Source organism: Rhipicephalus sanguineus, chromosome 8 (assembly GCF_013339695.2).
Source record: "Rhipicephalus sanguineus isolate Rsan-2018 chromosome 8, BIME_Rsan_1.4, whole genome shotgun sequence".
NCBI classification, from domain to species: Eukaryota; Metazoa; Arthropoda; class Arachnida; order Ixodida; family Ixodidae; genus Rhipicephalus; species Rhipicephalus sanguineus.
Genome location: NC_051183.1, coordinates 97,541,430 through 97,562,225, shown reverse-complemented (window position 1 = coordinate 97,562,225; position 20,796 = coordinate 97,541,430).

The window sequence follows — 20,796 nt, the reverse complement described above, 5'->3', positions numbered from 1 at the left end:
TATAGAGAGAAAGAGAAGCAACTAAGGAACGCCGCCCAGCTCTACTCTTCCTTGAGGCTTGGCAGCACTAGCGTGAAGCTGCCATATTTTTTGGTGAGCTTTTGAACACGCAGCCCAGTAAAAACATTAAAAAACAAATTAATGTTTTATTTTGGCTTGCAGTACTGCATTGTTGTGTAGATATTTAATAAGCTATAGACTTAAAATGCTACAACAGCTGCTTACGCCACGTCCACAACACCCGGCACTTGTAGATTTCCCAGTCGTGCGATGACCTCTCGAGACGCTTTATGGCAGCGTTTGGATGGTGGCCATTTGACTTCTTTGTTTCCGATAATCCAACTCGGAAGGCACTACAGACGCATCGTGACTCATCAAAATGTACTATGCTGAACAGCTTTCTTGCACCCAAAATTTAAACCACGCAAAAGCACTTGCTCTACCAACAGAACTATCAGAAAAGACACTGCTGCTCGCCGAGTCGCCCTGTGTCACAAAAGTCGCATAGGCTTAACATTTCTTGCGCATAATGTCTTAAGGTATGCCATGAAAAGGGTTTTTTAGGGGCGAAGCTCCTTATGGCGGCACCCGTTCGTCCCTCGTAGTCCTAGTCGTAGTAGTCGTAGTGCGTAACCAGTCTTATGCTTTGACCTCCAAGGTGGTGCCGGTGGGAGATTTTTCCTGTGCGTTGTGGAACAATAAAAAATTCGCAGCGTGCGCGTTAACTAAAAGCCGAATTCTGTCTCTCATTCCCCATTAGCAGCCATTGGCATGTTCCAGTAGGAAACGTTAGTATAAGTGTAAGTGTTAGCTAAAAGCCGACTTCTTCTGTCTCTCATTCCCATTAGCAACCATTGTTTACCTCCCAAGGTAGTGCCTGGTGAGATTTCTTCTGTGCGTGATTAAACAATAAAAATTTTGTTCAAAACGCCGTTGATTGATGAAATAAACCAACGAAAGACGCCAGATGTTTTGTAAAAGCAAAACGAAAGAACGCCAGATGTTTCTAAAGCAAAACGAAAAGACGCCAGCTGCTTAACGAAAGACGCCAGATGTTTTCTAAAGCAATGGTTTTCTAAACAATGAAAATTCACAGCGCACATGTAAAATTAAAGTGAGCTGCAAGTCGTCATAACTCATCGAACCTTTAGTATAAACGCGCCCGATCTCACGTCGGTGATGATGTACTGGGCAGAATTCACGGAAGATTCACGGTTTACCGATGAACCTCCGCAGCTTCGCCCACTCATCATCATTCACTCCGTGGATATGCTGTGATTTTTTTCCCACTTACGCCAATGGCAAAAGCGCTATAATTCTTCTCTAGGAATGGTGTGCCGTGAGCGTACGCACACCGCTTAGTGTGTGTTAGTGTTAGCCGTAAGGAAATATAGTAGCTCTATGTCCCAACAAGGCTGGACCGTATTCGCGACATAGTGCCTCGTATCCTGTGTAAGTTTAAAACTGTTTGCTCACCGTGAAGGTCACCGCCGGCAGAGCCTAGACTTAAGACGAGCATCCGAGCTGCGTGCCTGATCATGTGCTTTTGTTTTGTCTAATATTGAACTGCTTGCCGTGAAGGTCACCGCCATCAGAGCCTGAGATTTAAAACGAGCATCCAAGCTACGTGTCTGATCATGTGCTTTGGTTTTTGTTTTGTCTGATAGCACCGGGCGTTGTGTCCGAGGCACGTTTCAGATCATGTGCTTTTGTTTGTATAATATTTAACGGCTTGCCGTGAAGGTCACCGACAGCGGAATCTGAGCCACGTTACGTTGTATCCGAGCTACGTCTTAGACCGTGCGCCTACGTGACTGGTGTTTTGTGTGTGAGTTAATGGTTCGCCCGCGAAGGACACCGAAAGTGAAGTATGAACCATGCACGGTAGCAACCAGTGCCTACGTGACCGTTCCAAGGGTCATAGCTCGGCACACTCACTCATGAGTGCACTCACTCACACTCACTCACACTCATTTGAACGTTGTGAGTGTGAGTATGAGTGAGTACTCATGAGTGTGAGTGGACGTGAGTGTGAGTGTGAGTGAGTACTCATGAGTGTGAGTGGACGTGAGTGTGAACGTGAGTGAGCACTCATGAGTGTGAGTAGTCGTGAGTGTGAACGTGAGTGAGCACTCATGAGTGTGAGTGGACGTGAGTGTGAACGTGAGTGAGCACTCATGAGTGTGAGTAGTTGTGAGTATGAACGTGAGTGAGTGCTCATGAGTGTGAATGGACGTGAGTGTGAACGTGAGTGGGCGCTCATGAGGTTGAGTAGGCGTGAGTGTGAACGTGAGTGAGTACTCATGAGTGCGAGTAGATGTGGGCATGAACGTGAGTGAGGGCTCATGAGTGTGAGTGGACCTGAGTGTGAACGTGAGTGAGCACTCATGAGGGTGAGTAGGCGTGAGTGTGAACGTGAGTGAGTACTCATGAGTGTGAGTAGATGTGAGTATGAACGTGAGTGAGTGCTCATGAGTGTGAGTGGACGTGAGTGTGAACGTGAGTGAGCACTCAGGAGGGTGAGTAGGCGTGAGTGTGAACGTGAGTGAGTACTCATGAGTGTGAGTAGATGTGAGTATGAACGTGAGTGAGTGCTCATGGGTGTGAGTGGACGTGAGTGAGTACTCATGAGTGTGAGTAGGAATGAGTATGAACTTGAGTGAGTGCTCATGAGTGAGTGGACGTGAGTGCGAACGTCAGTGAGCACTCATGACGGTGAGTAGGCGTGAGTATGAACTTGTGTGAGTGCTCATGAGTGTGAGTAGTCGTGAGTTTGAACGTGAGTGAGCACTCATGAGGGTACTATTAGTGTGAGTAACTGAGTACAATCTAAGAAAAAGAAGAGTCAAAAGAGGGTCACGACCGCGTGACTCTCTTCGGGTGTCCATTTCATCCCTTTTGGAAGGTAGATGAGAGAAAGAGAGCATTTGGGCTGGAGTCACGGGACTCTCCTAAAGCGCGTTTCGATTGGCTTCCGCGATGAAGGCGCCGTCGTATGCGCCATACGTATCGCGCGTTTGCCGTTCGGCGCCATTTTGTCGTGGTGGCTCGCCTCCCTCGCCGACGGAGCCAGCCGGGCTGGTGCCGCGCCTAGGCCTTCTCTCTCAGTCTGCTCGGTCTCTTGGAATGGGTTGTGCGTTGCGTCGGTTGCGCGGGTTGCGTCAGTTGCCTGTCGTGCAGTTCTGTGTTCGATCAAAAATGTGCATCTTCGGTGGTGTTGACGCCAGGCTCCGTGCTCGAAGTCACGCTAGGAGGGCGGTATATTCATCGAGCCGCGGACACGAACACCGTGCGCCCGTTAACGGTGAGTGTACTGCTTTCGTAGGTACTAGTTACACAGCTTTAGCTGGGCGTCTGCAGCAGCTCTGCGGAAGTTATCTGCCAGCCATTTCCAACAGCAGCCTGCGCCCGCGGGGCTGTTGCGGATGCCGTTATGCGCGTTGCTGTACAAGCTCCCATAAAATGAGCGATGCAAACAATTATCAAGGGTCTTTTCTTGCTGATCGCACATTGTGTCTGCACTGCTGAATGTTCAAGATGTCGTTTGGAGATGCGCTTTAGTCTACTTCATAACAACATTTCTATCAACCTTGAATGTGCAGCGTGCTTCCGCGCGTGGGAACGTGAAAAAAAAAAAGCCCGTCTACAGAACGCTTAGACGCACTATATATTATGGTTTTTCTTGGCTTAAAGACGCTAGTTTGAGGTGGAGATATAGTAGGATGCTTCCAGCACGTACGCGTTGGTCACTTAAGTTGGATACACCTCGCCGGTAAGGTGAAAAAGCGAGAGACTTTCGACGGCGCGCGTTGTTGCGGTCGGCGCCGTGCACTTTTTTCCTTGGTTTCTGTTTGCTGTTTTCGTGGTTCGCCAACATCCGCGATGACGCTGTAACAGAATCAAGAGAGTTTACGTTATTGTGGGAGTTATGTGCGCCAATTCTAGCATATAACATGTCTGATCTCGACGTAGACGGCGTCCGCGCGCGCTGCGTGTCGTTCGGGTGCTCGTACTCGAATTGCTGAGTAAAGACCTCAACGGCTGCGGCCCACTTGCTTTGTCTTCGATTTTGCTCGGCGCACGCGAACTGCGTGGGTGATATATCTATGATCGCGTCCATAGCACCAGCGGCGACTGCGGGTCAAAGCTGCGACAAGCAGTAGTTTCGTTTTCACCGGGTCGCTTCAGAACTGTGTAGCAGCCATTCATTATTGTGAATTAGCGAGCCAGGTTTATTCAGCAGCGGATGCTGTGCCGAGCAGTTTCGTTTCGACTGTGGGCGCAGGCCGCGCACGCGCCTTCGTAACTGCGTCGTCGCTATGATCGTGTCTTAATTTAACGACCGCACTTTCGTTCACAGCGGATGCGGCATTCAGTAGCCTCGTTTTGACTTCGGGCAATGCACGCGCAATGTCACGCAACTCGAACATAGTGGAAGCTGTTGAAGGTGAAGAGATTCAGCCGCAGTGCGCATGCTGGTATAAAATTCGGTTGCGACATTACGATGAACAAACGATCATTTATCGATCATTTTTCCGGCGCAGAAGTTATCTTCACGTGCGCGTGGTGGCGGTGACGGTACGTAATAAGGGAGGGGGTCAGATTACGTTTATCGTTAAGACACGGCTGTCTTGAGCCGCGGTCACATTGTGAACGGAGTTGCGAATGAAGAAATTTGCGGCATTTGCATTGCTTTTATGCCAGATATGCACCATGAATGTAAGTGGTCATCAAGAAAATGCGAATGCATTGATGTAATAGACACTTGTTTATTGTTTCCTTGATACTTTCGATAATTCGGCATTCGGTTAATTCGAACAAACTTTCCGCGGTCCCGACATCCCATATGACATCCCCTGAGCAATGTATGGGTAGGGGGGCCTTCGTCAGGGAGTTGCATCTGCCTTTAGCCCCTTCATCCCAGACAATGTCTGTCTGAATAAAGTTCAAATAAAAAATAATACATATACATAGCACATTTCCCTTGAACAAGTGTTAACATCCGCGGTTTGTTTCTGAGCCCATCCATTACAAACTTACAAATCTGCACGTTCTGATATAACGAGAATATATGAGTGATGATCATCTTAGATGCGAATGCATACAAAACTTTTGTCCAGTGTGACAGAGAGATGTGAATGAGACCCGGCGAGGTTGAGTAGGTGTGAGTAAAGTCCCTAGATTTTTCCCTGTTCTAGGGAGTGGTAATGATCGAAGATGGGAGCTATTGGACGTGTAAACGCGAGTATCTGTGAACGGGAGTGTACTTCAATATGGACATCAGGGGCCGCATGTGAGTTGAGCGGCAAGCTTGGCATGTTCATTCATGAGTAGACTCATTTCAAAGGCGTGAGTGTGAGTATGAGTGAGTGACGAGGGATATGAGAAGGCATGAGTATGAAGGCAACATACGAGTGTAATAGGTGTGAGTATGAATGTGAGTGAGTACCGATGGGAGTGAGTAGACATGAGTGAACGTGAGTACAAATGGCTGTGAGTAGGTGTGAGTATGAACGTGAGCACCGGTGTGAGTAGGTGTGAGTCAGTACTTACCAGTGTGAATGGGCCGGGGAGTACCGATGGGTATGAGCAGGTATGAGTATAAACGTGGAGCGAGTGCCCATAAGTGTGAGTACCCTTGAGTGTGAACGTGAGTAGTTATGAGCGTAAGTGGGCGTGAGTATGAACGTGAGTGAGTGCCTATGAGTGTGAGATGGCGTGAGTGTGAACGTGAGTGAGTACGAGTAGATGTGAGTAAGAGCGTAAGTGCTATGAGTGTGTGTACGTGTGAGTGTGAACGTGAGTGAGTAGGTATGATAGTCAGTGCACGTAATTATGAACGTGAGTGAGTACCAATGAGTTTGAGAGGCGTTACTGAAAGTGAGTAAACACTTGTGAGTGTGAGAACACGAGTGAGTACCAATGGTCGTGACGTGTGAGCATGAACGTGAGTGAGTGCCTATGAGTGTGAGGAAGCGTGAGTATGAACTTCAGTGGGTGTGAGTGGGCGCGAGTATGGGTGTGAGTATGCCCATCAGTGGGTGTTGGTGGGCGTGAGTATGAACGTGAGTGAGCGCCTATGAGTAGGAGTAGGTGTGAGTATGAACGTGATTGAGTACGTATGACTGTGAGTATGAACGTGAGTGAGTGCCTATGAGTGTGAGTAGGCGGGAGTATGAACGTGAGTGAGTGCCTGTAAGTGTGAGTATGAATGTGAGTGAGTGCCTATGAGTGTGAGTAGGCGTGAGTATGAACGTGAGTGAGTGCCTATGAGTGTGAGTAGGCGTGAGTATGAACGTGAGTGAGTGCCTGTAAGTGTGGGTATGAATGTGAGTGAGGCCTATGAGTGTGAGTAGGCATGAGTATGAACGTGAGTGAGTGCCTATGAGTGTGAGTAAGCGTGAGTATGAACGTGAACGAGTGTGTATGAGTGTGAGTAGGCGTGAGTATGAACGTGAGTGAGTGCCTATGAGTGTGAGTAAGCGTGAGTATGAACGTGAACGAGTGTGTATGAGTGTGAGTAGGCGTGAGTATGAACGTGAGTGAGTGCCTATGAGTGGGAGTAGGTGTGAGTATGAACATGAGTGAATGCTTATGAGTGTGAGTAGGCGTGAGTATGATCGTGAGTGAGTGCCCATGAGTGTGAGTGGGCATGAGTATGAACGTGAGTGAGAGCCTATGAGTGTGAGTAGGCGTGAGTATGAACGTGAGTGAGAGCCTATGAGTGTGAGTAGGCGTGAGTATGAATGTGAGTGAATGCTTATGAGTGTGGATGGGCGTGAGTATGAACCTGAGTGAGTGCCTATGAGTGTGAGTGGGCGTGAGTATGAACGCGAGTGAGTGCTTATATGTGTGAGTAGGCGTGAGTATGAACGTGAGTGAGTGCCTGTAAGTGTGGGTATGAATGTGAGTGAGGCCTATGAGTGTGAGTAGGCATGAGTATGAACGTGAGTGAGTGCCTATGAGTGTGAGTAAGCGTGAGTATGAACGTGAACGAGTGTGTATGAGTGTGAGTAGGCGTGAGTATGAACGTGAGTGAGTGCCTATGAGTGTGAGTAAGCGTGAGTATGAACGTGAACGAGTGTGTATGAGTGTGAGTAGGCGTGAGTATGAACGTGAGTGAGTGCCTATGAGTGGGAGTAGGTGTGAGTATGAACATGAGTGAATGCTTATGAGTGTGAGTAGGCGTGAGTATGATCGTGAGTGAGTGCCCATGAGTGTGAGTGGGCATGAGTATGAACGTGAGTGAGAGCCTATGAGTGTGAGTAGGCGTGAGTATGAACGTGAGTGAGAGCCTATGAGTGTGAGTAGGCGTGAGTATGAATGTGAGTGAATGCTTATGAGTGTGGATGGGCGTGAGTATGAACCTGAGTGAGTGCCTATGAGTGTGAGTGGGCGTGAGTATGAACGCGAGTGAGTGCTTATATGTGTGAGTAGGCGTGAGTATGAACGTGAGTGAGTGCCTATGAGTGTGAGTAGCCGAGAGTATGAACGTGAGTGAGTGCTTATGAGTGCGAGTAAGCGTGAATATGAACGTGAGTGAGTGCGAAGGCTGAAAAAATTGGGGTGAGTGAGTGTGAGTGAGTATTCTCTTACAGTGCCGACCTATGCCAAGGGTGCATCGAAACTACCCTAGAAGCTGGGACCGGCGCCCGGAGAAACGTGTAAAAACGTCCCCATCCTATGCTTCATCAGTCTGTTCTGTGACGGAGAAGAAATCCACGCTGGGGGACTCCCGGGGCACAACGCGGGAAACACGCCGGAAACCCAATACCCTGAGTCATCGCGGAGCCGCCGCCGACCCGTCTCGCCAGCTTCAAGGGGTGTCACTTTTGCTCGGTGCCGGTGTCGAAGGACTCCGCTGCGCCCATTTACGTATGTCATTCGCTTTAGCTTAGTGGGCTGCGGACTCTAATTATTTGCTCGGGTCTTGGTGTTTGGTAATTCATCTGATACTGCTCAGTGTCTTGACATAATTGAATTTTCATGCATGCTGCACTTATCTGAATAATTGTGGAATCTATAATTAGTTCACCCTTGTATTCTAGACAACTGTTCTGTTAGATTGGGACTACCTTTTTCTTTGTTTCAACTCATTATTAAAGTTTTTTTGTGTTCTTTGATTGGACAAAGCCCTCGACTCTTTCATACCGGCGATTGGCGCAAGCCATACACCAGAGGCCCAACCCCCATGCCACATCTTGGGAGGAGCTTGTGCTTCGGCCCCGAGTCGTGACACCCTGATAGTCAAGTAATGAGGAATGATTATTCAATGCCGACAGCGGTGCCACTAAGGACGAACTGCTTTCATCATGAGGTTATCACAAAAATTGGAGATGCCCTATTAGGCTCGACGTCACTCGAGAAAGCACCTTCATTGCTCGATTCACTGCCTGAATAGCAACTTTCAATTTCAATTCGTATTGAAGCCATTAATCTCCTCGGCTTCTGACGGTAGCGCACGCTACCGAGAGGGCACTTCACCCTCTTCATCATGCAAAGAAAGGTGCACGGCAAAATCACACAAGGGATTCATAAAAACATACAGGAAACAAGGCGAGTGCACTCACCGCTAGTGATGTTCCCGCCGCCTTCTTTAAAAGACGCCGCTGTCATAACTGCGTTCATTGAAGCCATAGCGCTGATAAGACAGGGACCACAGAAAGAGGGCAGGACGTGCGCTACTCACAACTGAATCTTTATTTCGGAAACATGTTGTACTTATACAGGATTGAAAAGACAGCAATCGTCACCACAAAACCGTATCACAAGCGCAAGCCTGTATCATCCAGATACGCGATTTCCTTAGCACTGAGAGCAATCGAGGGCGCACTGACACAATTGGTATCTTCTCTAGCAATCAACCATGCCTCGACAATTTCCCGCGTATCTCTATCAAAGTTCCTATGCAGAACTACGCACTCATTGAACACAGGTCGGCAGCCGCAGTCACTACAATGCACTGATACATGCCCGTCGCGGTAACAGTTAAGCTTCTGTTTGTGCTCTCTGAGCCTATCATTCAGGCATCTGCCCGTCTGCCCGATATATACCTTGCCGCACAAAAACGGAAATCTATAAACAACACTCTGAGCACAGGCCACGAACGGGCACTGGTGCTTGTTCGCGCATCCTCGGCGTTTCTTGTGGAAGGGGTCAGAACCCTTACAAAGGCTCACTAATTTCTGTGGAGCTGAAAACAACACATCTACTTCCGCTTTGCTGGCCACCTTCTTAAGGTTGTGGGATAGCCCATGCATATATGACACAGAAACGCACTTCCGCCTGTCTTGATTGCGCCTGCTCGAGCTTGCCGGTTCTTTTAACTTTCTTAACGCCTTCTCTGCCACTGACAGGAGCACGTGAGCAGGATAGCCTGCATCCAGCAGCCGCTCTTTTTGTCTGCAGAAGCTGAACTGCATTCGGTGTGGGCAAGGCTTGCGTAGTGCATTAACGAAACAAAGGTTAGCAATAGCACGCTTCAGTAATTTTGAATGTGCTGAAGTGTGCGGAAGTAGCTTTTTATTCTCGCGAGGGTGATATTCCCAACAACAATGGCTGCTGGTCAAAGTTAGTTGAATGTCTAAAAACTGTATGGCATTATCGACAGGAACTTCATGCGTAATAACTAGCTCGTCAAGGCACTCGCGAAACATGGAAATCACATCAGTCACAGTGTTACTTGAATCAGGCTCATACAGCACAAGGTAGTCGCCAACGTACCTAAAAATGCGTAAAATCTTCAGCTCCGTCATTTTTTATTTTATGGGTCTGTCAAGATGGCCGAGAAATAAATCGCTCAAAACTGGGGCCGGACAGGAGCCAATGCAGACACCTGCTGACGGTACCATCACGTTCAACATATGTGGATTTGAGATAAAACGCCAGTAGTTCTAGGAATCCACTGGCGGATATTCCTATCCGGGTCTTGAAGGCAATGACGCCATAGTCATCTATGCTGTCTTCAATGCAACTCATAAGCGCATTTTGCGGCATGGAATAGTACAAGTCTTTAACGTCTATCGAGCAGGCAAACATTCCTGTCTCGTTATTTGTACTAAGGTACTCTACTACTTCGTTTGAGCTTTTCACCAAGAACGGGTCGTCAATATGCAGTAGTCTAAGCTTGTCTTGCAGAAAATTGGCAAGGGTCTTCTGCCACGTTCCTCTTTCAGATACAATCACTCTAGGTGGCCAATCTAACTTGTGAGTCTTAACAGAAAACATAACTTCTAAATGAAGACTCCTACTATCTGCGAAGGATTTCGCGAGACGGGAAAGGTTATCGCGAGAACATAACCTTTTTCCCTCCGCTTTTACTCTCTGCAGCGAGACGTCATCACAACGCTTCATAACAGATGCAACTGCTTCAAGAGCCTTCGATTTGAACTCACCCTCGGTGAGCACGACGAAGCCTCCCTCCTTGTCGGCTGGTAGGACAGATAACGAAGAGTCCCGTAAAAATTGCTGCACTTGTCGCACAGGTTGTTGGTTCGCGCCAGGCTTCCTACGACACTAACACATCAACGCATTCGCTGACGCACCGAACACCTTCACTGTCTGGAGCCGCTCTGCCAATACATCGTGCCATGGAGAGTAGTTCAGGTGCGGTCTTCCTTGGTTCTACGGCGAACTTGGGTCCCAGGCTGAGTACTCGTTGTACATAGTCCGGGAGGCTGTAGCAGTTAGGATTATAGCACACAAAACCTTGTCCATCTGCTCTATTTATATCACCCCGCACTAGCATATAGCTGTGCGAGAACTCGAGGATCTAACATCGCAACTACCAGAACCATTTGTCTTAGCAGGGGATTTTAACGCTCACAGTACGCTGTGGGGCAGTGAGAAAACAGACCAGAAAGGACAAATAATTGAAGATTTGATTTTGTCAAACCGCATATGTCTTCTAAACTCTGGCACACCAACATACTTTTCATCGAGTACTCGCAAGTTTAATTGCTTCGATTTAGCATTTTGCTCGCCATCGATTTTTAACGATTTTAAATGGGAAGTCCTGGAATCATCATACGGTAGCGATCATTTACCGGCAATCATAAATTTGCCATTGACACTCCCCACCCCCAGCTCGAAACCACGCCGTTGGCTGATCAATCTTGCACACTGGCCCCTATTTCAGGAGATTGCAAAACTAGAAGATATCTTTTCGCCAGAAATGAGCATTGATGACACAAACGATAAAATCACAGAAATCACAATAGCAGCCGCAGAAAAAGCAGTACCGCGATCATCATGTCATGTCCGAAAAAACCGAAATGTCTGGTGGATAAGGAAATGTAGCGAGTCAAAGAAACTACAAAATAAAGCTTGGGGTATCCTGAGGAGGTACCCCACTTACAGCAACCTCGTGAACTTCAAGCAAGCTAAAGCCAAAGCCCGATGTATCCGGAGGCAGGCCTAAAAAACATCATGGCAGGAATACATATCCTCTATCAATAGCACAGTCACATTTAAAATAATGTGGGAGCAGCTGAGAAAGTTCGGAGGCGACTATTCATCCTATACCATACACATTCTTACAAGTCCAGACACCCAAACTACAATACAAGAGCAGGCAGACATCTTAGGGCAACACTTTTACAACATCTCCAGCTCGGCCAACTACTCGGATACATTCCTGAAATACAAACAATCTGCAGAGAAGCAGAAACTGCCTCTCACTGGTACTTCACATGAAGCTTACAATAAACCCCTAACATTACAGGAACTAAAGATCGTGCTCTCAAATGGCAAAAAACGGCTGTGGGACCTGATCGCATACACTATTCCATGCTAGCACATCTCTCTGAAACATCCACAGAAGCTTTACTGACATTTTTCAACATAATATGGCAATCTGGAAAATTCCAGAACAATGGAAAAATGCAATAGCAGTTCCCTTTCTAAAAGCTGGTGAACCCCCTACATCGCCGAGCAGCTACAGGCCGATTGCCCTAACCAGTTGCCTGGCAAAAACATATGAGAGCATCATATACTGCAGATTGTCTTTGATCCTATACTCAAGAGATCTGATAAACAAACATCAATGTGGATATAGAAAAGGTTGTTCAACTACTGATCATCTTGTCAGACTGGAGCATGAAATACGAGAGGCATTTCGATACAAGCAACACTCGCGGTTTTTTTTTTCGACCTGGAGAAGGCCTATGATACCACGTGGAGATTCGGCATTCTTCAAGACCTCGCTAACCTAGGCGTTCGAGGTAAAATGCTGAACTGCCTATCTGATTTCATGACTAACAGAACATTTCAGGTGCGGTTGGGCACTGTACTTTCACGCACATTTGTCCAGGAAAACGGCGTGCCTCAAGGCTGCATTCTTAGCACAACTCTATTTATAGTTAGAATGAATATTATTACCGAGGTCATACCACCCACAGTTATGTACTTTCTATATGTTGACGACCTCCAAATCGCTTCCCGTGCGTCATGCCTGTGAACCTGCGAGAGGCAACTTCAAGTTACCATAAATAAACTGGCGCTCTGGGCGGACAAAAATGGTTTCCGTTTCTCATCACAGAAAACTGTCGCTGTTCTGTTTACGCTAAAAAGAGGATTACACCCTGACCCAGTTATGACATTAAACAGGATTGAAATTACGATAAAACATGAACACAAATTCCTAGGCGTAACATTCGACAAAAAACTGAATTTTGTGGGTCACATAAATGCACTCACACAAAGCGCTTAATATATTAAAAGTTTTATCGCATAAGCACTGGGGTTCCAATCGGATATGCCTACTGAGGATTTATCGTTCGGTCGTACGCAGTATTCTAGATTACGGGTGCTTTTTTTACGGCTCGGCAAGAGAATCATTCATTCGGCGCCTCGACCCCGTACACAATCACGGTCTGCGTCTGTCCAATGGCACCTGTAGAACATCCCCTGTGCAGAGTTTATACGTAGATTGTAATGAACCTCCGCTAAGCCAGCGTCGAGTATTTTTAACCGTCTCATATGTTTTAAGAATCAGGTCGCTACCTCAACACATATGCCACGACATTACCACGAATTGCTACTCACGCTTACACTACTCTAACAAACCACACTCCATCAAACCACTCATTCTACGTTTCGAAGAGCACTGCCACGCCATATGACATTTCTAGTGATGCTCTAAATATCACCAAGAAACCGCCGAGACTGCCGCCGTGCTCCGATCTGACGCAGCTTTGTGATCTTTCACTGGCTCGTTCTGAAGAAAGAAGACACCGCACAAGAGCACCTAACTCAGGAATTCCGCGCACTTCAGGATAAATACAAAGATTATACCGAGGTTTACACGGATGGCTCAAAAACTAAAAACCACGTCGGCGTCGGAGTTGTGATGGAGGAAAGCGCTATCAGCGTTAGAGTGCCTCATATCATGTCCATTTTCAGCGCCGAAGTCTACGCCCTACGGGAAGCAGTGCAAAAAATCATCACAGGTAAACACAAAAACGCAGTCATATACACTGATTCATTAAGTCCACTACAGGCGCTAAATCTAAAATCTGAGTGTGAACCGTTAATCGGTGATATTTTAAACATGATTGTTTTAAACAGTATTGGTGTGACCATCCGTTTTTGCTGGGTCCCAAGTCACGTAGGGATCCCAGGCAATGAAAAGGCAGACGAATGTGCATCTCTAGCAGCACAAAAAGCCATTAAAAACATAAATATTCCCTACAAAGATAGCCAGCGTGCTATCCGCTTAGCAGTGTTATCGAAATGGCAGCAACAGTGGGACTCCTGTACAATTAATAAGCTTCATCTGGTGAAGCCCACAGTAGGCGAATGGAAGACGTGCCATCATCAACAACGGTTCATTGAGGTTATTCTATACAGACTTCGAATTGGGCACACTCGCCTCACACACAACTTTTTGCTTAGAAAGGAAGACATGCCGCAATGTGAAAAATGCCAGCAGCCATTAACAGTTTTACATATCCTTATCACGTGTCCATACGGCGAAACAGAAAGAAAAAAAGTACTTCAGTGAACTATACAAACGTCACATACCTATGCACCCGAGTCTAATTCTAGGAGGTGATGCACTGGTTCCCGTGTCAAATGTCATCGATTTCTTAAAAGACAGCGGCTCCTTACATAGGCTTTAGAATTACATATAATGCCCTGATTATTACAAAACACCCTGTGTCTGGCGCAGCTTAGGCTCAGTTGCTTTTGCGCCATTAAACCCAATTTAACCAACTAACCACTTCTTTTCCAGTGTTTCTTGTGATTGTAGATCGCGCAGATGGACCTGCGGAGAATACACGTGAGGAGAAGACTGTATATATGCTGTGGGTGAAACGCGGCTCATATAGTGGTACAAAGAGCTGTGAAATATACTTCGAAGAGCATTGTAATAAAGAAGACCCAAATTGTGTGGGTAGTGGAGACGCATACAACAAAGATGACTCTGAGAGTGGTGGTTCTTAGGCAGTGTCCTGTGTGCCTCTATGGTCTCCGAATGCCAAATGTGAATGAAAAAACAAAAAAAAAACGCTATATGTTGTAACATCTGCTGTCTACTGGTACTAAAGCAGTAATAAACATTTTTTGTGAGTGTAGGTTTTGCTACAAAGCAATGAGCGCTGCAGTCGTTGTGGAAGCGAGTGACGAACAATGACTGGCACCAGTGCACGGGACTAATGACAGAACGAGGCGACAAACATGGCACTGAACTAGCAACTGGAGAATGTGTTGTAAACAGGCATAATAAATAGAAACACACTGCGCATATCATGTGGTTCGCAATCCTGAAAACTTAGCAGTGAGAAGCGCTACTTGGAATCGCACGTTCGGTAGGATGTTTGTCGTCTCGCGCTCTTTGGCGCTCGGCGCGTTGCTTCCAATCGTAAAGCTGCGTCAAGCTGCCCAGTTCGCTTCTCTACAACAAGTACTTGATACTGCAACTTGAGTATTGTGCTAGTGATAGGCGTGCACAGGGTTCCCCATCGGGGGGGGGGGGGGGTGAATGTTCAGCGTAGCGACCCCCCTCCTATTAAGTCAATGTACGAGGCAGGTTTTGCGCCCCTCTCTTAGGTAACTAGGGGGGTTAATGTATGGGGCAGATTTAGCGCCCCCCCCTCTTAGGTGAGCAGGGGGGGGGGGGCGGCCGCCCCTCCCTGCCCCCTGTACGCGCCTCTGGTGCTAGAGCTTGACTACAGAACATTGAAGATTGACGGTTATGAACACCGGTGAAGGATCTTCGTCACCTTAGTTGTATTCATGACTGCACCAATAAATCGTGACATATTATGCTTAGAAGCTTAAGAAATTGGTGAGAGAAGACAAGGAATTTCTTTAGTACGCTACAGGTGGATGCACATTCTTTTGCGAGTTGCAAGGCGTCGTGTATCGCGTCGACGGTGCGTTTCTGCATTCTTCCTCTTAAAAATATGCCAGCGACACCTTTCAAGACACTGGCTGCGCAAACTTTGATAACACGTGAAAAAAAAAACATGGTTTATCCCTCTGTCATAGGAATCGGTATAACACGAAAGGAAAACGTGTCTTCACAGACGTAGTTGAGCGTTTGTTGCGAAGGAATGAATGGTATAGCAACAAGTTGTAATGTCACGCGAAGGACGGCAAGCAGGTCGAAACTTCCAACGCGTTGCTCAAGCTGAAAGGACGCACGGAACGAACATAGACAGGATGAGCGTGAACTAACAACTGTCACAGCTCGACAGTTAAAGCGCGCTGGTCAAATACAGAGGAGGACGCACGAAACGAACGCACAAGTATACACAGGATGAGCGCAAACTGTCACAGTTGTAACTTATTTGTTTGTGGGCAGCGCGCTCCTTTCGCAAAAGCGGCCGCTGAAGTGAGCGAAATGGCCTTCGTGCTCTCTGTAACTTGAACGCAAACTTGCGGTGAGAGCGCAAGACGTACAACGTAAGTGCGCGCGCAGGAGCGACCATGCCCTGTAGAGGCACACGCTCATGTCAACGCGGGGGGGGGGGGGGGGGGGGTGACGACATTTAAAGCGCGCTCGTCGAGCCCTTCGCGCCACCTCGCTAGTGATAACGAAAACACGTTGATTGCCCTGATCTCTGAGTACCGCCACTGGCAAGTGGTGTATATAAATAGCGCGCCGTTAGTATGACGAAGAGCGTGCCGTTTGTGGCGGAGTCGTTTCGCGCTGGGGATCGAGAGGTCGTAAGTTCGATTCCAGGTGACGGAACTTTTTCTACTAGTTTTTTCTTTGCGATATGTTAGTCTTTATATTTTAGAACGTCATATCCGTGACGGAAATGCGTCAGTAGAGCCGGGGTGGACCCTGGCATAAAACACATTCGTGTTAAAATGCAGCCGGTGTTTAATTGGTAAGGAATGGCGCCACAGCAGCCACTCCTGCGGGTCGTCATTGCCACATATATTCATGGGAAAACAAAAACCACGCTTGCGGACACGATCGGGTCCATGCAGCGGACAATGAAGGGGAGTTCAACGCTCCCGAGCTTGCTACGTCACCGCTGTCACCACATGAGCGGTGGCGCTACAAATTTACATTTACACTAGTTGACATTCGCATATTGGCACGAGACTACATTTGACCAGAGGCATAACGAGGGTTTTATTTTCTGGAGGTGGAGTGGGGAGGACGCCCGACTACTTTGTGCGCGTGTGCATAGATCCATCACGAGAACTTGTTCGTAGCCTGGTTGGCACTTGCTATACGACATAATTGCTGGTAAAATGACTCATAACATATTGGAACTAGCTGTAGGAATAGGTCGTAATATTTCATCTCAGAAATTCGGCTCAACTTGCTCATTCGCACAAGCACGTAGACCACAGCCCACAATTAGCCCTTCATACCAACTGTTTATTGTGCATAAAGGAACCCAGTTATATATATGAACGATGATGCATCTGTGCAAACGCCAGGAATGCAGCATAAATGTAATAATCAACCAAAAACAGGTATCAGAAACGACAAAAATTAAGCCACCAAACATAACGCAAAGAAAAAATAAAGCTATCAGGACTGAAATTCTTGTATCAAGAAAAGCTGTCTGCTTCGGAAACGACGACATCGATGGTTCGCTAATACATTGATCCTGGTTCTTTTCGATAAAGTAGCTTTCTAACGATACACGTACGAAAAATCGAGCGCTTCTTCTGAGAACCTCCGTGTCTGAAAGCCGTGATGCACATGCAACAACATGCACATATCTGTTCTGAATTTTCTTGAATTTTTTGCGCATTGTTGGCATGCACCACGCTGTTTAGACATGGAGGTTCTTGGAAGAAGCGCTAGATGAGGGAGTGCCAAGTTGAGCTCACTTTTCAAGGTGACACGAAGATAGTTGGAAGTGCCGCTGGTGTTGTCATGTTTGTTCAGATGTATTCATATGCAGTGAAACCTCGGTGATACGATCACAGCTCATACGAATTTCGGGGTGATACGAATTTTTCGTTGGTCCCGGCCAAAGCCCATTGGCCTGCAATGTAATGGTGTACGGCTGTTGCGAACCGATTTTCACCCAGCGACGCTTGGTACGAACGTACGCTACCGCCCAGGTACGAAGAGGTGCTCTTCGCGCTGTCGCGGAAGACGCGCGAAGCACGTACAAGTGCGGGAACGCAAGTGCGGGCATGCGCGCCGCACCGCCAAATCGTCAGAATCACGGTGTAAGAAAAATACTTTTCTTACGGTCAGAATAAACCTTCAGAGACGCGTCACGGCCTCCGAGATTGAGGGCGCGAACCATTGAGGCTCTTCTGTGCATGCGTGCGCCTTCGCTTTTAGATTATAGACGACATTAGCGCCATGTTTTTTTTTCTAACGCATCGACGCGGGCTGCTGTCGTTGTACTGTGTTTACACGTGCCTGCCTTCTGCATGAGACATCCTTTGAAAGGTGGACGAGTACCGAAAGAAGGCAAGGACGCTCTTGGCGGAGGAGTCAGGCCTCACAACGTCAACACGCGCGACCGTTCAGATCGCACTTGTGCGGGCACGCCCGTAAATCTCACAGAAAACATCCCCAACACGTCCGCAATAACGAAATCATAACACAAAACGTGGTTCTGTAATTTTGTGGCCTTGATCCATCGCGTCAAAGCGCTTTTTTTGTTACTTTCGCTGCAGTACTGCGCTGTCATGCAGAAAAACATACTAAAATTTGGAAGGGGCTACTGCTGTCGCGGGTCGCAAAGCACCTGGTTCATTAATTAAGTACGCGCCTACAGGCTGTATATTTACGAGTGCTGGTACGGTTACCGACATCTAAAAACTTAACTGACAATCATTCAGGGTTCTTCCTGACGTTGCTGCGGCCTTCAAAAACAAGAAATGAAGATCTACGCCAGCTTTCTTTTGTCGCATGCTAATTTCCCATGCTTTCTGACGAATTTCGGAGTATACGAATATCTTTGGTGGTCCCGTGAGCTTCCTATCACCGAGGTTTCCAGTACACGGTTAAAGATCGTTCGTTCGACTCCCGGTAATTCGGAAATCCGGATAATTGGTATTGGCTCTCTGGTTTTGGCAAGCATTTGTACTGTGTAATGGCATCGAAATCTGGTTAATTCGGTCAAATTTGACAGAAGCATGGCTAATTAGGACGAAACTCGGAGCGCGCGAAGCACGAAGCGCTACAAATGTGCGACACAAAGGAGCGAAAAGGGCTCTGGCGAACAACCGAAACAGCCGCGGGCCTTCAGAAAGTCGTGGTGGCTATCCACAATCTCACTAGAGTAATCGCGTTGTTGGAAACTTGTTTTGTTTTCGATTTTACTCAACGCACGCGAACTGCTTGGGCGCTAGCTATGATTGCGTCGATAGCAGCTGGGGTCAAAACTGCGACAAGCAGTAGCTTCGTTTTCCCCGCTTGCCTTCAGAACTGCGTTGTCGCCATCCATGTTTGTGCATCAGCGAGCCAGGTTTATTCAGCGCAAGGAGCGCTACTCACAAGTTCCATTTAGACTGTACGTAGCTGTGTGCGTTCCTTCAGGACTACTTGGACGCTGTGATAGTGCACATGTGTTTAGCGACCACGGTTTCGTTCACAGCAGATGCGTCACTCATTAGGTGTGTTTTGACTTCGAGCAATGAAATTTGACTTCGCAAGGCTCGAGGGTTTTGAGCCGCGGTCGCATTGGGAACGTAGACGCGAATGACGAAAATTGCGGCCTTTACAATGCTCTTATGCAAAAAAAAAAGTTCTATGTTTACGTATTCATCGTGAAAATGAAACTGTAGTAATGTAATAGACCATTGTTGATTGTTTTCTTGATACTTTCGATAATTCGGCATTCAGTAAATTTGGACATTTTATCCGGTCCCGTGAAATCCGAATTACGGAGCTTTTAAAGTTCAAAAAATTGTGAGGCTGGTTTAACCCCCTTCCTCCCTCCTGTCTAGCTATGCCTATAGGGCGTGCTTTCGTGCTGTACAAGATGGAGTTGCCTTTTCGTACGATCTCGACAAGTCTTTTTTCCAGGTCGTTATAATATTCTTCGTTCAGGGGTTTGAAAGTCCTTAGTTAAAAAACCTTGAATTTTTTTATTCGAAGTGGCTGTGAACTCTCCAGTGTAAATACAAGTCAGTTCGGCGGAATTCCACGACGTGGAGAAAGAGGCTGTGATAAGGAAAACTGACCTCTGTCGGTTTGCAGCACATAGCTACAAGGAAATCCATGCGGACTTCTGGGAAAGGAAACTTTTGTGTGTGACGGAATATTCGTCTTGTTTTAGGCAGAAGGGCCAATGTTTCGTCGTCTAGGAAGCTTCTCTTTTTCAGAGAAATCTATGTTGATTTCCTTGTAGCTTTTTGTGCTACGAACCGGCAAATGTCAGTTTTTTCTTTCATAGCGCATATGAATATGCGCGGGGTATTTGGACTAATGCCACAGAAATTGCAGCACGCATCGGTTCAGCGAATTAAAGCCTGTACGCTGAGGATCGGTCGGTTTGCAGCGTAAAGCTACAATTCGTACGGACTTCTCAGAAAAGGTTTTTTTTTTTTGACGAAGTATTCGTCTTGTTCCACGCACAAGGGCGAATGTTTCGTCAACTACGAGGCAATTTTTTCCAGAGAAATACGTGATGATCACCTATGATCCGGCTGATGCCAGCTTTTTTTTTCTTTCATAACGCGTATAAATGGACGCATGATATTTGTAGTAATAATACCTAAAAAAATTGCAGAATGGATGAGTTCTGCGAAGTAAAGCTGCAGGTTGAACTTATGCATAGATTTCAGAAAAATCTGTCAAGGCACGTTTTCCGCGTCTAGAGGCAAAGCGCAGGGATCGGCGCGCCCCGTGCACTGCCTCACGGAAGCGCAGGCCGCCATCCTCCGCCGGACTTTTGCCACTCCTTATCGCTTAGCGATCTTCACAGGCGGACAGGTTGACCCAATATGCGAAAATTGCGATAAAAATGCCATAGCAAACCGAAGTCGCATCCTCTAGGAATGCGAACGCCTTCCCCCACCCAGACAGCTCCTGCCAGCTCCCACAGAAAAGACATGGTAGACCATGATACGGTTTCCCGGAGAAGAACTACAAAAAGCAATTCCTGAAGGCGAGAGCTGCCACTCCATTTCAGACTGCGTTGTTAGTATCAAGAGATCTCATATGCATCTCAAGTGTCCTGATACTATCCGGCCTTTGGTTAATTATTGTGTCGAGAAGAAACTCAGACGAGTAATTTCAGTTAAGCAAGGGTACTTCGTAATTGTGCCGGACAGTTTGTTCTCAGAAAAAGCATTAACAACCATAATAAAGAATTTTAGGACGGTAAAACTTAAACCATCGGCAACGTGCTGTCG